Source organism: Mustela nigripes, chromosome 10 (assembly GCF_022355385.1).
Source record: "Mustela nigripes isolate SB6536 chromosome 10, MUSNIG.SB6536, whole genome shotgun sequence".
In the NCBI taxonomy this organism is placed as follows: domain Eukaryota; kingdom Metazoa; phylum Chordata; class Mammalia; order Carnivora; family Mustelidae; genus Mustela; species Mustela nigripes.
In genome coordinates, this window is record NC_081566.1 from 31,123,965 (window position 1) to 31,141,017 (window position 17,053).

The following is a 17,053-nucleotide window of genomic DNA, read 5'->3' on the forward strand; positions in this document are numbered from 1 at the left end:
CCTGTAATTCAGTAAGTTTGAGGTCAGTCTTTGAATTTATTTTCCAGCTATCTCAACACTGTGGTATTAGATATTTAGCAAAATCTAGAAAGTCCACAGGTTTCAGAATGTGACATAAGTAAAAAATTTAGGAATCTGAACATTCTTTCATTTTAAACTTTCTGGGGCCATTAGAAAAGTTATCCCATGTCATAGTCCTTGAATTCCTTATAATTTCCATGTATTCTATGTCAATAGCCCTTTAGTTGCCAATACTTCAAAAATCACTTTATTCCAGATAGTAACCACTGGTGGTAATTTAGTTAGTTCTTTGGAAACTATGTTCTATGGACTATCAGATCACATCATTTAATACTAACTGAGTTTTTTATACCTTCAGCTAACCTCCTCTTCTGCTCATATCACCTCCTCTTTTCCCTGAAGTTCTGTTGCCTACAACCATGTCTTTTCAATATCTCTGTCATATCCTCAGTTGAAACTTTGAGAAACTGGAAGTCATAAGAAAATTAATCTATTGAAACTAGGTCAGGTGATTCCTGACATCTCTAGGTATGCTAAAACACCAAGCTAAAGAGTTTGGTACAAGGCGTCCCAGAGAGCTACATCCAGGACCATACCTGCCATCACTGGCCACTGGGCACTTCAACTTGTGCTACTGCCAAACTCACATCTTGTGGTCCAAGATGATCCACCCAGCTCATTTCATCACATACCCATTAAGAATAGCATGAAGGAATATGAGAAGTAGAGGAATACCCCTTTCCTTTAAGGCAAAGGTCTGGAAATGGAACACACTACTTCTGTTCATATCCCATTCATCAGAATGTCACATGACCATACCCAGCTATAAAAAATAAAAATCCCCCCAAACCTGGAAAAGTGATTTCCTCTGGGAAACCATATGTCCAGCTAAAATTTTGAGGTCTTGGGGCGCCTGGGTGGCTCAGTGGGTTAAGCCGCTGCCTTCAGCTCAGGTCATGATCTCAGTGTCCTGGGATCAAGTCCCACATTGGGCTCTCTGCTCGGCAGGGAGCCTGCTTCCTTCTCTCTCTCTCTGCCTGCCTCTCTGCCTACTTGTAATCTCTCTCTGTCAAATAAATAAATAAAATCTTAAAAAAAATAAAAATAAAATTTTGAGGTCTTATTACTCCAGAAAGAAGGGAAGAATAGGTAGCAAAGGACAATTTTCTCTACCAAGGTAACTTTGTGGAAATAAAAATACTCAAGGAAGTATTCTAGCCATATGAAATTTGTAGCAAGAATAAAATCTCAAGATCAAAAAGACATGAAACATAGAAATAATATCTAGTGTTTAATTCAATAAAGCATGTGTATAAGTCAAAATTTAAATTAATGGTTATATGGCTAAGAACTATACTGAAATTGTTAAGGATTATTATTATTATTATTATTAGAGAGAGAGCAAGAGCACATGTGCAAACTCAAGTGGGATGGGGGGAAGGGAGAGCAGAGGGAGAGGAAGAGAGAAAATCTTAAGCAGTCTCCATGCTCAACACAGAGCCAATGCAGGGCTCAATCTCACAACTCTGAGATCATGACCTGAACCAAAATCAAGAGTTGGACACTTAACAACCGAGCCATGCAGGACCCCAAAAAGAACTCTTTATTTTTTTTTTTAAGATTATTTATTTATTTGACAGACAGAGATCAAAATTAGGCAGAGAGGCAAGCAGAGAGAGAGAGAGAGAGAGAGAGAGGAGGAAGCAGGCTCTCTGCTTGTAGGGCTTGATCCCAGGACCCTCGGATCATAACCTGAGCCAAAGGCAGAGGCTTTAACCCACTGAACCACCCATGTGCCCCAAGGACTCTTTAAATAGAAAAGCGATATCCCTGATTATCTCTTACTTAGGTTTATCACTTGTTAATATGAAATTATTATTTTTTTTAACTTGTAAAAATGAACTAAGCGTCTCTTCAGAGGACAGGTGAGAGACAAAATTATATTTAAATTTGGTATTAATAGAGAAATGTAAATACAGATGCTCAGAAAAGCTTGAAAGAAGCTATTAGAGAGTTCTTTGTTAAACTCAATATTACCAGAAGGAGTAAAGAGAATAGTGAAAACAGGAAACTCATCAAAATAAAAGAAAGGAGCAGGGAGGAAAACAATATGAATGTACAATAAACATAATGAGTTTATTAAGGAGTCTCAACTTGTTGGTATGGTAAAGTGAAATGATTAAGCTTGGGGGCACTGAGATCAGATTTAATGGTTTCACCACTTACCAGCTGTATGGCTAAGGCAAATTGCTTAAACTCTCTGGGCTTCAACTTTTCTTTATAAAAGCAACATTGCCTCATGGGGTTTATTGTGAGGTTTAAACAGACTTGCTATGTGTAAAGTGCTTAATATAGTGCCTAGCACTTGGGAAGTGCCCAAAACATGTTAGTTGTTGTGATACACTGTGACATTGTAGTCTTTAGTTAACCACATTTCTTGGTATTTGGGTCCTTATACAACCCCCTCTCACATTGACCCTGGGCTTGGCCATGTGACTTGCTTTGGTCAATAAGTATGATGTGTGTAGAGGCATCCGAGATGCTTTACATCTTGGGCTCCCTCACCACTGTGATGCTGTGAACTTTATCACAGCTATCCTGCCAGAAAGTAAAGTCACATGAATAGAACTGGCAGGATGAAATACCACATGGAGGGGAACTGAGGCACCAGGCCAAGCCCCTGCTAAATGCAACAATATGTGCCCTCATTGGATAGTATACGAAGAGTCCAGTTGACCTTTAGAGTCATGAGAAATAATTAATCATTATTATTTTAAAACTACTGTCTTGAAGTGGTTTGTTATATAGCAATAGATAATGAAAATATTATCATTCTCAAGATGAAAACATTTTTCCTTTTTTCCTAATAATCCCCCAACTGTGTTATGTCAACGGCTCTCCTCCCCTGGGTAAAGAGGGGAGGATCCATGCTGGAAGAGATTGCTGTCTTCTGTTGTCACTGCTTCTCTGGTGATGTGAATTGATTGTGCTTCATGACCTCTGTTCGCAGGTGTCCAAAAGCTGGCCTTTTCCTGGAACATGAGTGATTTTTTCAGGGTGCCTAAAGGAAGAGCCACACACCACACCCCATTGCATATTCCCTGAGAGCAAGATCTGACTCAAGTTTGACTTCTTCTCCCTCCATCATTTCTACAAAGTTTCCCCATGGGCACCTTCTCCTGGGTTCCCTTAGCCCAGAGATAAGAAAATGTGTAGAACAGATAGCTCAAGCCCTGAAATTTCTGGATATTTCCAATACTTTTATTTTACATTTATTCTTGAAAAGCAGTGTGGTTAACTCTATTTCTCCCTCACATCTATTTTTGTTATCATTACCATGTATTTTAATTCAACATATATTTTAACCTCAACAAGATATTTTCATTGTTTAACTAGTCAATGTTCATTTAGTTTTAACCATATAGGTAACCTTTCTTCTTTCTTTCTACCTTATGTTACTGAGCTTAAATCAGGGATCAGTTTCTTTGCCTGAGGAACTGTTACAATGTTGCTTTTGGTGTGGGTCTACTGGCATTAAATTCCCCCAAGTTTTTGTGTGTCTGAAATTGTCTTTATTTCACTCACTTTTGAAAGATATTTTAACTAGATATAATTTTCTGGGTTGACTGTTACTCTCTTCCTTAAATTTGAAAATTTTATTCCATTGTCTTCTGACTTCCATATTTTCTTTTGAGGAGTCATCTATCAGTTATTATTGTTACTTCCCTAAAATTATGCATCTCTCCCTTTTGCTCTGTTTTCAGGTTTATTCCTTTTTCTTTAATTTTTAACAATTTTACTCAGATGTGTTTAAGTATTATTTTCCTTATATTTGTTCTACTTGAGGTTTTTCAAGCTTTTTGAATTGGTGGCTTATTGTCTTTCACCAATTTTGGAAAATTCTCAGACAGTATCTTTTCAAATACAATTTCCCTGTTCTCTTTCACCTGTCCTTTGGGATGGCATATTTTGATCATTTTACCATGCCTTACAAGTCCATTTTATAATTCTCTTCATTTTCCTTTTTTTTTTTATTTGCTTTAATCTGTATAATTTCTTCTGACCTATTTTCCAGTTCACTAATCATCTTTTCTGTTGTGTCTGATTTGTTTTTAACCCTATATATTGAGTACTTTATTTCTGAAACTTTATTTTTAAATTCTAGATTTCTACTTGATTTATTTTTACATGTCTTCAGGTCTCTAATAAAATTCCCTATATTCTCACCTATTTCTGCATCATTCCCTTGATATTTTTTAATATATTATAATTTTAACTTATAAGACTGACAACTTCAAAAAAAGGATTCATCTGAATATCTGTTTCTACTGTATTTTTATTTTGCTTTTGCCAGTACATTTTTTATTTAATGCTGTACATTGTATATGAAACTTTGAGAGGCATTGGATGATGTTATCTTCCTCCAAAGAAGATTAAATTTTCTTCTTGCACTCATTTAAGTAGAGGCAGATTAATCATTGGTCCTATCAGGCTTTGAGATGATTGGAGGCGGGGCTTAACACTCACTTTGTAAAGGATGATATATTCCTTTGTAGCCTTTAAACTTGAATATAGTCTTTCAGAAATCTCTACTTGAAAACTGACATATTGTCCAGAATTCCTTCTCCACTTCAGGCTCTGAACTCTTTGTTTTGTCTGTTTAGCTACATATGACTGTCTTAATCTCTGTATATCCTTTAAACACCTTAACAAATTTGAAGGGTGTGTGTGTGTGTTTGCTTTGTTTTGGTATTTTGTTTTGTCTTTACCCTTACTGTTATTCTTCCTTACCCTATTCCCCTAAAACTTGGGATTCAGAGAAATTCTTGGAGACAAAATCCTTGTGGAATGCTATATACTTTTCTCTGTGATTCTCTTCTCTCTGAGATCCTGGCCGCTGTACTTGTCTTGACTCTAATTTTTTTCTTCCTATCCTGATGAAATTGTTAAAGATTTTGACTACTGTTTTATGCTGTGACCCTATCTCCTAGCTAGGAAATGTCAAATTGCCTGAGAGAAAAATTGGAGAATGTCCAGTTTATTCTAGTTTGTTTCCCTCTCCTCTAGGATCTTGACTTATGTGGCCTGGCTACTGGGCTGCTCTTTAGTATCTTCAAATGACTGTCTCTTAAAAATCTTAATGTTAGACTTAAAAAGTAAAAATCTAAAGCCTCTACAGCCTTTTAAGGTTAAAAGAACCATAACATTTCCAAATACTACTTTTTAGACTCTCTAAGTTTTTAGCATCCTCTGGTTACACCAAATAAAAGATGGCTTTCAGAGTTTTTCTTAAACCATCTCTTCTGTTCTCTTTACTTGTGACATACTCATGTAAGTGTCCATTATGTATCTATTTTTCCCTCTGAATGCATCTCAACAGAAGAGTGTTCAAATAACAACAAAACATAAGCTGCCAAATAGATTAGTTGAGAGGGAGAAATACAATTCTTCCTTAAATAAATAATGTTGAATGAAATTCTCACTTTTTGCTTACTGAGAATCAGGGTAGTAATCTTCATCAGTGCATTTTTTTTTAAAGATTTTATTTATTTATTTGACAGAGAGAGATCACAAGTAGGCAGAGAGGCAGGCAGAGAGAGATAGAGAGAGAGAGGGAAGCAGGCTCCCTGCTGAGCAGAGAGCCCGATGTGGGACTCGATCCCAGGACCCTGAGATCATGACCTGAGCCGAAGGCAGCGGCTTAACCCACTGAGCCACCCAGGCGCCCCAATCAGTGCATTTTTGTTCTTGAAGTAAATAACTCCCTCTGCTTCTACTTTCTACAGCTCTCAGGTAGTGGCTTCTCATAAAAGTGACTTTTCAAACCGCAATTGATACCTATCTGCATTTGTCACTAGAAAAAAAATTGTACTAATTTTTAACACTTTTTTGTGATTTGGCATTAATATGATTATCCAAGATTCACTGACTGAATGCTTGTCTTGTTCTAGGCACTAAGCATGCAGTCATAAGCAAACAGACACATGGTTATTCTAGTCTGTGATAAAAATTGACATGCCTCAGAGGGATGATGCAGTAGAACTTAACCACTCTTTTTCCTGAATATTGCTAGGATGCTGCACTGTCTTGATTCACAGCTGGGCTCTCTTCTCCTTCACTGATGCTTCTGAAATGGTGTGGTTTGTAGAGCTGAATACTTCCTCACTGCATACTGTTAGTCTGTTTTTGGTGGTGATAATGTTGTCTTCTTTCTTGTTGCATCTGCCTTCTCCATGGTAACTTCTTAAAGCTGCCAGAATGATGTAACTTTTTCCCTCTTCCTTTCTTTCAGTCACTCCTGCACAGTTGCCAAGATAAGTATTAAGTGTAATATTAATTCAAATATTATCTGTTTGAATAGAGATAAAGTGCATGTCTTTAATGACATCTATTTCAAACTAGCTTCAGGCTTCTGCTGCATTTACTTTAGGTTTCTTATTAAGCTCACAGGTGTTTCAGAGTTGAGGTTCCTGGAGGTCTGAATACCAGATTAATAGGGTAATGTCTATAGGGATAAAGTCTAGACAATGTTGTTAGGGAAATGGGGGGGGGGTGTTATACATTTTGACCTATTTGAGATGGTCCTAGTGTTTAAAAAAAAAAAAAGACTCTAATATGAAGGACTAATGGTCTATAGGTATTTTTAACTCCTATTTTTTGTCTCCTCAATAAGCTGGTCAATCTATGCTCAGCTTCTCAAATTCTTACTATCTGTATCTCTACAGTTTTGATTAGCTCTGTCACATTGTGGCCTTTATGAACTAGTTTATTCCCTAAACCAACCATTCTGTGCCCTGCTTTGTGTTGCCAGATGCTGCAAACCACAGTTTTTGCTTTGCCAGCTGCCCCCTGTAGGATTTGACAACAGTGATTCTTTATAGTGACAATGACAAGTGATTGCACTGTTTGGTTTCTGTTTGCAGTTCTTCCATTATACCAGTAGCACCCTTACTGTAAAACCAGAGATGTAACACAACCTGACCAGTGTCCTTCTTCAAAGGGTTAAGTACCAGCTTCTCAGGGCTCCTTCTCCAAGACTTTACATTTTAATAATACCGATGTCTTCATTTTTTGTCTTTCTACAGCTCTAAGACTGGTACTTGCTTCCTGAGGTTACTATCTTTGTGATACCTTATCTTCTAGGACGATTGCCTTTTAAGGCAAACAATTGACTAACATGACTACATGACTAACAATTGTTTAGATTAAATTATTTCAGTTGAAATAATTTATGTAGTTTTTCTCTTTTGAACTTGACCCTGACCATGCATATGTACACTTTTATTTCTTTCATAAGAGGTACCATATGTTTATGACACATTAAAAGTATCTAGAGGATGGCCAATGTTCATATCAATCAGCCCATAGTTCCTGGATGCCAGGTGAGGAACATGTGCTGTAGCAAAAAAGCTATTCAGATAGGAACAGGGTCGTGTGTAGTCATGGATTTCTAAAACACAGAAATCTCTAGTTAAAAAAATGAGCACAATGCAGAAAACTGATGAAAGCATGGGGAATGAGGTTTGTTACCATTCAATTGAGTTTTCTTTTTGGTTCTCCAAGATAAATGAGTGTTTCCAATGGATGAGGCTTGGGATCTCTGCTGAAATAATCTGCAGCCTGACTCTCATGATAATTTTACTTAACACTTGTCATCGGGATTATTAAGTATAATTGGAGTATTTTTTAAAATTTTTTAAAGGTTTTATTATTTATGTGTTTGAGAAAGAGCACAAGCAGGGGGAGTGGCAGAAGGAGAAAGAGTGACAGGCTTCCTGCTGAGTAGGGAGCCCCATGTGGGGCTCTATCTCAGGATAGAGAGATCATGATGAGATCATGACCTGAGCTGAAGGCAGACACAACCCACTGAGCCACCGAGGCACCCCTAGTTATCCGAGTATTTTTTTAAATGTTTATTTACCCATTTGGGCTGCTTCTTAAGGACAGAGACTATGTCTGTTTTATTTCTTTCTCTATTTCCAATTTATAGCATAGAGCCTGGCAGAAAGGAGCACAAAAATTTTGGTAAATGAGAAACAGGAGGAAAAAAGATAATTTAAATCTAAAGGTCACATGCACAGAATGCACAAGATGTCCCTTTTTGGAAATCACCGACTGGTCTAGGTCCCCAAGACATCATTTTCCTCTAAAATTCCTCTTATTTTATTGTCACAGGCTGTCCATCAACCAGGGATATAATTTAGTTGGTGCATATCAGCCATTATCATTCTACTTCCCCTTTCTAGTAAACTCATAGTGAAAAAAGACATCAAGATTTCTGATTCTGAAAAAATAATAGGCCTGAAAACCTTTCTGCTAAAAACACCTAGAAATGCTGGATATAAGTTAAGATGTAGAGGATTTAAGGATTTATTTTTTAAATTTTATTTATTTATTTGATAGAGAGAGAGTGAGCACAAGCAGGTGGAGTAGCAGGCAGAGGGAGAGGGAAAAGCAGGCTCCCCACTGAGGCATTGTTTTATATACATTTTATATACATTTCTGAGTTGGGTCCTGGTTTTTCCTCAGATTATCTCTTCTGCTATTCCTTTCCCCCCTCCTTTTTAATGTGTTTAGTCCATTAGCATTCAATGTAATGAGAGATGTGGTTTAAGTCTGATTTTTCTTTTTTTTTCTAGTTATCTCCTGTTTTTTTGTTTTATTTTGCTCTTTTGTCACTTTCTGCCTCCTTTAGAATTTTGTTTTTATTTGTTAGATTTTCAGTACTTATGTCTAGTTGTTTACTCCAGAGGCTATATTATTAACTTTTCAGTACATTTGAATTTAATGTTTCATGTCTCATAATGTATACATCTTCATTTATAGTCCATTTAACCCTCCATCTGCCATCCTTTGTGCTTTAGTTATCATATGTATTACATCTATTCATTATAATCTCCAAAAGTAATTCTGTAATTTTTTTATAAACAAGTATGTTTATTTTAAATAAAATAGGAGAACCAGTCATATATACTTATCCAGTATTTCCCATTCCTGATGGCTCTAGTTCATTCCTGAGGATCTGAGCTTCTCTTTTGCGTCATTTCCCTGTGGTTCAATGAATTCCCTTCAGCATTTCTTATAATTATAGTACACTTCTGGTAGTAATGAAATCTCCCAGTTAACCTTTATTTTAAAACTTTTTTACTTTTCTTTCATTCTCGTAAGAGATATTTGCTAGATACAGCATGCTGAATTGATAGTTTCATTCTTTAAGGATGTGAAAATATTGTTCACTTGTTTCTGGTCCCATAGTTTTTGATTAAAAATCCAAAGCTATTGAAAAAATTTTTCCTCTTATGTATTATTGATTTCTTCTGGCTGCTTTCACAATTTTCTCTTTATTTTTGGTCCAACCATTTATCAGTTATCTATTGCTGTGTAACAAATTATTCTAAAATTTAGCGGTTAAAACAATACACATTTATTCTCTTACAGTTTCTGTGGGTCAGGAATTCAGAATCTGGATACAGCTCTCTCAGTGCTCTGGTATTGGTCTCTTATGGGTTAATCACAGTTTTCTCAGGCTTGATTGTGAAGAACGTACACATAGCTCATGTGCAAGATTGTTGCCAACATTCAGTTTCTTACGGGCTGTTGGCCAGGTGTCTCAGTTTCTCATGAGATGTTGACCAGAGTTTCCCCTCAGTTCCTTGCCACGTGGTCCTCTTCATAAAGGATCTCACAGCATGATAGTCCGTTAATGAAAGTAAGTAAGCAAGTATGGTGGGGGCGGGGGATGGGTGGGGGGAGAGAGAGAGAGTGCGCACTACCAAGAGGAAAGTCACAGTTTTGTCATCTAATCATGGAAGTTATATCCCACAAATTCTGTATTTTATTCACCAAATACATGTCACAAGTTTCAGCCTGCACTTAAGGAAAGGGATTACACAAGGAAATGATTACGAGGGGTTGGACTTATTTGAAGCCATTCCAGAAACTGTCTACCAGTTTGACAACCATATGTCCAGACTTGGCTTTCTTTGTAATTATTCTTTTTTTGAAGATTTTATTTATTTATTTGAGAGAGTGAGAGAGAGAATGAGCAATGGGGAGGGGTAGAGAGAGGGAGAGAGAGAGAAAAGCAGACTCCCTGCTGAGCAGGGAGCTCAATGTGGGGTTTGATCCCAGGACCCAGAGATCATGACCTGAGGCCAAGGCAGACACTTAACTGACTGAGCCACCCAAGCAACCCTTTTTTTCTTTTTAAAAGTTACTTATTTAAATTCGATTTGCCTAACATATAGTATATTACTTGTTTCAGAGACAGAATTTAGTGTTTCATCAGTTGTATATAACACCCAGTGCTCATTCCATCTAGGGCCCTCCTTAATGCCCATCACCCAGTTACCTCATCCCTCAACCCACCTCCCCTCCAACAACCCTCATTTTATTCCCTAGTTAAGAGTCTGTTGTGATTTGTCTCCCTCCTTGTTTTTATCTTATTTTCTTTTTCTTTCCCTTTCCCTATGTTCATCTGTTTTGTTTCTTAAATTCCAAATATGAGTGAAATCATATGGTATATGTCTTTCTCTGACTGACTTACTTTGCTTAGGATAATACCCTCTAGTTCTATCCATGTCTTTGCAAATGGCAAGATTTCATTCTTTTTGATGGCTGAGATATAGATATATCACTTACATTTTTTTTATCCATTCATCTGTCAATGGACATCTGGGACCTTTCCATAGTTTGGCTATTATGGACATTTCTTCTCTAAACATTGGGTGCATGTACCCCTTCAGATCAGCACTTTTGCATCCTTCGGACATAGTGCAATTACTGAGTCATAGGGTAACTCTATTTTTAACTTTTTGAGGAACTTCTGTATGATTTTCCAGAGTGGCTGCACCAGTTTGCATTCCCACCAACAAAATAAGAGGATTCCTCTTTCTCCACATCCTCACCAATATCTGTTATTTCCTGAGTTGTCAATTTTAGCCTTCTGAATGGTGTGAGTTAGTATCTCATTTGGTTTTCATGATCAACATGGGGCTTGAACTCATGACCCTGCAATCAAGAATCACAAACTCTACCAACTGAGCCAGTCAGGTGTCCCTGTATTTATTCTCATTGGGGTTTGTTAAGCTTCTTGAGTATGTAAATATATATTTAATCAAATTTGGGAAGTTTTATTTCCATCATTTCCTTGCATATTTTTTCTACCCTTTCCCTCCTTTGTGAGGGGGGATTCTAGTTGCCTTATATCAGCCCTTTTGATATTGTCTCTCAGATTCCTAAGGCTCTGTTAATTTTTTAAAAATTTCCTTTCTGTTTTTTCATATTGGTCAATTTCTATTGATCTAACTTACTTGGCTCTCAACTTTGTTTCACTATTAAATCTGCCCAGGGAATTTTTTCTAATTCAGATACTATATTTTTTAGTTCTAAAATTCCCATTTAAAATATTTAACAATGTTGTAATCCTTATTAGAAATTCCTTAGAAAACCCTTATTAGAAATTCCTTCAAATTTTTAGTATAATAGTACCTCAAAAATGGAAGTGGTCAGACCTCTCACAACCTCTGAAAAAATGATTACCTAGAAGATATTTGACACATGTTTGCTGATTTGGGGGTGCCTGGGTGGCTCAGTAGTTTAGGTATCTGCCTTCAGCTCAGATAATGATCCTGGGGTCCTGTGATCAAGCCCCATGACAGGCCCCCTGCTCAGTGGGGGAGTCTGCTTCTCCCTCTCCCTCTGCACCTGCCCCCCTCCACTGGTGGTTTCTCTCTCTCTCAAATAAACAAATAAAATCTTTAAAAAACGCACACAAAAAAACAAATGTCTGCTGATACGAATTTTTATTTCTTTTCCAATTTATATGTTTTCAGTGTTCCAAGATTCATTGTTTATGCACCACACCCACTGTTCCCTGCAATACATGCCCTCCTTAATACCCACCACCAGGCTAACCCATTCCCCCACCCCACTTCCTTCCAAAACCATCCGTTTGTTTCTCAGAGTCCACAGTATTTCATGCTTTGTCTCCCCCTCCGATTTACTCCAATTCACTTTTCCTTTCCTTCTCCTAATGTCCTCCATGTTATTCCTTATGCTCTACAAGTAAGTGAAACCATATGATAATTGACTTTCTTTGCTTGACTTATTTCACTTAGCATAATCTCCAGTCCCATCCATGTTGATATAAAAGTTGGGTATTCATCCTTTCTGATGGAAGCACAATATATGTTGTATATATGGGCCATACCTTCTTTATCCATTTGTCTCTTGAAGGGCATCTTTTTGCTCTTTCCACAGTTTGGTGATGTGGCCATTGCTGCTATGAACATTGGGGTATATATGGTCCTTTTTTCACTATGTCTATATCTTTGGGGTAAATATCAAGTAGTACAATTACAGGGTCATAAGATAGCTCTATTTTTAATTTTTTGAGGAATCTCCACACTGTTTTCCAAAGTGGCGGCACCAACTTGCATTCCCACCAACAGTGTAAGAGGGTTCCCTTTCTCCACATCCTCTCCAACACTTCTTTCCTGTCCTGTTAATTTTGGCCATTCTAAATGGTGTAAGGTGGTATATCAGTAAGGTTTTGATTTGATTTCCCTGATGGCTAATGATGATGAACATTTTTTCATGTGTCTGTTAACCATTTGTATGTCTTCTTTGGTCATGTCTCCTGCCAATTTTTTTGATGTGATTATCTGTTTTGGGATACTGAGTTTGTTTGTTTGTTTTTTTAAAGATTTTATTTATTTGACAGAGAGAGAGAGATCACAAGTAGGCAGAGAGGCAGGCAGAGAGAGAGGGGGAAGCAGGCTCCCAGCTGAGCAAAGAGCCCGATGCGGGGCTTGATCCCAGGACACTGGGATCATGACCTGAGCTGGAGGCAGAGGCTTTAACCCACTGAGCCACCCAAGCGCCCCTGGGTGCTTAGTTTTTTATAGATCCTGGATATCAGCCCTTTGTCTATAGTGTCATTCATTGCAAATATCTTCTCCCATTCTGTGGGTTACCTCTTTGTTTTTTGACTGTTTTCTTTGCTGTGCATTTTTTTTTTATCTTGATGAATTCCCAAAAGTTCAATTTTGCTTTTGTTTCCTTTGTCTTTGGAAATATGTCTTGAAAGAAGTTGCTGTAGTTGAAGTCAAATAGGTTACTGCCTATGTTCTCCTCCAGGATTTTGATGGATTCCTGTCTCACATTGAGTTCTTTCATCCATTTTGAGTTTATCTTTTGTATGGTATAAGAGAATGTGTTGAGTTTCATTCTTCTGTACACAGCTGTCCAATTTTCCTAGCACCATTTATTGAAGAGATTGTCTTTTTTCCACTGGATATTTTTACCTGCTTTGTCAAACTACAGAACATTCATGAAAGAAATCGAAGAAGACAAAAAAAAAAAAGATGGAAAAGCATCCTATGCTTATGGATCGGAAGAATAAACATTGTTAAAATATCTATACTGCCCAGAGCAATCTATACTTCAATGCCAGCCCAATCAAAATTCCACTGGCATTTTTGAAGGTGCTGGAACAAACAATCCTAAAATTTATAATGGAACCAGAAAAGACTCTGAATTGCTAAGGAAATGTTGAAAAAGAAAAAACAAAGCTGGGGGCATCATGTTGCCTGATTTCAAGCTTTATTACAAAGCTGTGATCACCAAGACAGCATGGTACTGGCACAAAAACAGACACATAGACCAATGGAACAGAGTAGAGAGTCCAGATACGGACCTGCAACTCTATGGTCAAATAATCTTTGACAACGCAGGAAAAAATATCCAGGGCGGATTTGAACTTAGTCATAACAAAGCCAGTGAACTCAACATCAGGCCATACAAAGTCCAGGAAAGGAGCAAGTAATACCAGGTATCTTTATCGACTTGTTTTGGGAAGTCAGGCACACTGACTTCAAATAAGTCTGATTAATAGAATACCAAGAAAAGAGAATGTATATCTTAACTTGCAGACAAGGACAGTTTTAATTCTGTGTAGCAGACAGATTATAAAATGTCTCTCATAATTTATGTCAATTGGTGTTCACATCTTTGTGAAATCCCCTCCTCTTGAGTATAGACAGGACTTCTGACTTGCTTCTAACAAATAAAATATGACAATGGTGATGGACTCCTGTCATTAAGTTGTGTAAGACTGTCTTGCTAGCAAGACTCACTATTTGCTGGCCTGATGAAGGAAATTGCATAGTTGGGGAAACCTCCATGGCAAGGCACCACAGGTAGCCTCCAGCCTCCAGCCTCCAGCCAGGAGTAGCTGGTCTTACCACCACAAAGAATTGAATTCTGCCAACAGCTGAAACTGATTTAAAAGCAAATTTTCCCCCAGTTGAGCCTGCACATGAGAACACAGCACAGCTAACACCCTGACTTCACCTTACAGAGGACCTAGCCAAGCCATCCCTACTCTCCTGACTCACAAAATCCATGAAATAATGAATATGTGTTCCCATAAGCCACTGAATTGGTAGTAATCTATTATGCAACAATAGAATATGAATACAAACTGCACTGTTACAGAGTTGTGCTACCTTTTATTTTGTTGACAGTGATTTTCCTAAGTGATTTTCCTATTTAATATGCTGCTTGAGTTTTAGGAAATGAAATATTTTGAGAGCAGCAATTTTATAGAGTAATTGTAGGAAGAGTAGGACTCTGGGGAACCCACAAGAAAAGGTTTTGTTGTTGTTGTTGTTGTTGTTGTTTGTTTTTAATGATCCAGTGCCAGCATTTCCATTCTTGGGGATTTCCATAGAAATAAAGTCTTATTCAGTGAGGATAAAAGCATGTATATATTTTTAATTGCATTGTTATAGTGGCAAAAAAAACAGAAACAAATTTTTTTTTTAAGATTTTATTTATTTATTTGAGAGAGAGATAGTGAGAGAGAGAGCATGAGTGAGGAGAAGGTCAGAGGGAGAAGCAGACTCCCCATGGAGCTGGGAGCCCAATGCGGGACTCGATCCCAGGACTCCAGAATCATGACCTGAGCCAAAGGCAGTCGTCCAACCAACTGAGCCACCCAGGCATCCCCAGAAACAAATTTTTAATAGCTAAATTGTTTTCCTCAAAGGCTGTTAGAATTCACATTTCAAAAAAAGAAGAAAAAAGGAACTCACATTTCCACCAGAAATGTGTAAGTACCCTTTTTCCTATGTCTTTTTTTATTTTTTTTGAAGATTTTACTTATTTGTTTGATACAGAGAGAGAGATCACAAGTAGGCAGAGAGGCAGGCAGAGAGAAAGCGAGGCTCCCTGCTTGATTCCAGGACCCTGAGACTATAACCTGAGCCCAAGGCAGAGGCTTTAACCCACTGAGCCACCCAGGCATCCCTTTCCTATGTCTTTTAATGGATTTCTCCTATCCATCTATATTAGTTTGCTAAGGCTGCCATAACAAAGTACCAAGTGGTTTAAACAACTGAAATTATTCTCTCACAGTTCTGGAGGCTAGAAGTCTGAAATTAAGATGTCACCAGGGCTTTTTTTTCCTGGGCCTCTCACCTGGGCTTGTGGATGGCTGTCTTCTACCTATGCCTTCACATAGTCTTCCCTCTGTGTGCTTGTATCCAAATTTTCTCTTCTTATATGGATACAATTAAGGCCCACCCTGATGACTTCATTTTTATTTAATAAGAGCATATTTTTGGTCTGCACTTATCCTTCATGATACTTCACAGTTGTAATATAATCCTATTTTTGTAAAACAAAAAACTATAATCCTCCTTTATCTGTGTGTTTATATATTTGTATATAATTATACAGAAATGATAAAAAGTATAAAAGATACAATATAGATTGGTAACATTGGATACATGAGGGTTGGAGAAGAGGATATGGTATGCAAAGCAGCAGAGATGTAGTAAGCAAGCAAACAAAAGTCCACCACAAAATCTGAAAAAGTATGGCGTTTATGCATGTATGGATAATACTGTACAGTTTAATATTTTTAAAAATGTTTTTCATTACCTATATATAGTTGTATAACAGAGTTGCAAATTTTCAGGGTACCTGGGTGGCTCAGTGGGTTCAGCATCTGCCTTTGGCTCAGGTCATGATCCCAGGTTCCTGGGATCGAGCCCCACATCTGACTCCCTGCTGAGCAGCTTCTCCCAGGGCCCCTCCACCTCCTGCCCCCACTCATGCTTACTCTCACTCTTAAAAAAAAATAAATAGGGCGCCTGGGTGGCTCAGTGGGTTAAGCCGCTGCCTTCGGCTCAGTTCATGATCCCAGGGTCCTGGGATCGAGTCCCGCATCGGGCTCTCTGCTCAGCAGGGAGCCTGCTTCCCTCTCTCTCTCTCTGCCTGCCTCTCTGTCTACTTGTAATCTCTGTCAAATAAACAAATAAAAAAATCTTTAATAAATAAATAAATAAAGAGTTGTGAACTCTCATTGACATAGAGCAATAAGCGTATCTTCTACAGCTGGGCTTGACTGAACCAGCAGAGGTTTTGCACAAAGTGGGATCAGTAGGAGGGTTAAGACAAGCTTTTCTTTGGAATAGCAGAATCCCAAGTGGTCAATAGGAGATATGAGAGGTATCTGCAAGCCTCAGCTTGAAACTGTACATTGTCATTACTGGCCAAAGGGAGTGACAAAGTCAAGGGATTAGAAAGTATGCTCTACTCATAGAAGTGAGGCTAGGGAGGGAGTTAATATTTCTTTCTTTCTTTTTTTTTTTTTTTTTTTTGACAGAGAGAGATCACAAGTAGGCAGAGAGGCAGGCAGAGAGAGAGAGAGGAGGAAGAAGGCTCCCTGCTGAGCAGGGAGCCCAATGTGGGACTCGATCCCAGGACCCTGAGATCATGACCCGAGCCGAAGGCAGCGGCTTAACCCACTGAGCCACCCAGGCACCCGGGAGTTAATATTTCTAATAATAACCTAATCTGTAGCAGTTATATAAATATAATATATTTACATTGTGACCTGATATCTATTTCATTTTATTGCAGGATTTAAAAGTCACAATTTCTACACCTTTGAGGGAAGAAAGGGACTCTTAAATTTCCCATTTCCCAGCCCCAAACACCTAAAATTTAAGAAAATGAAATT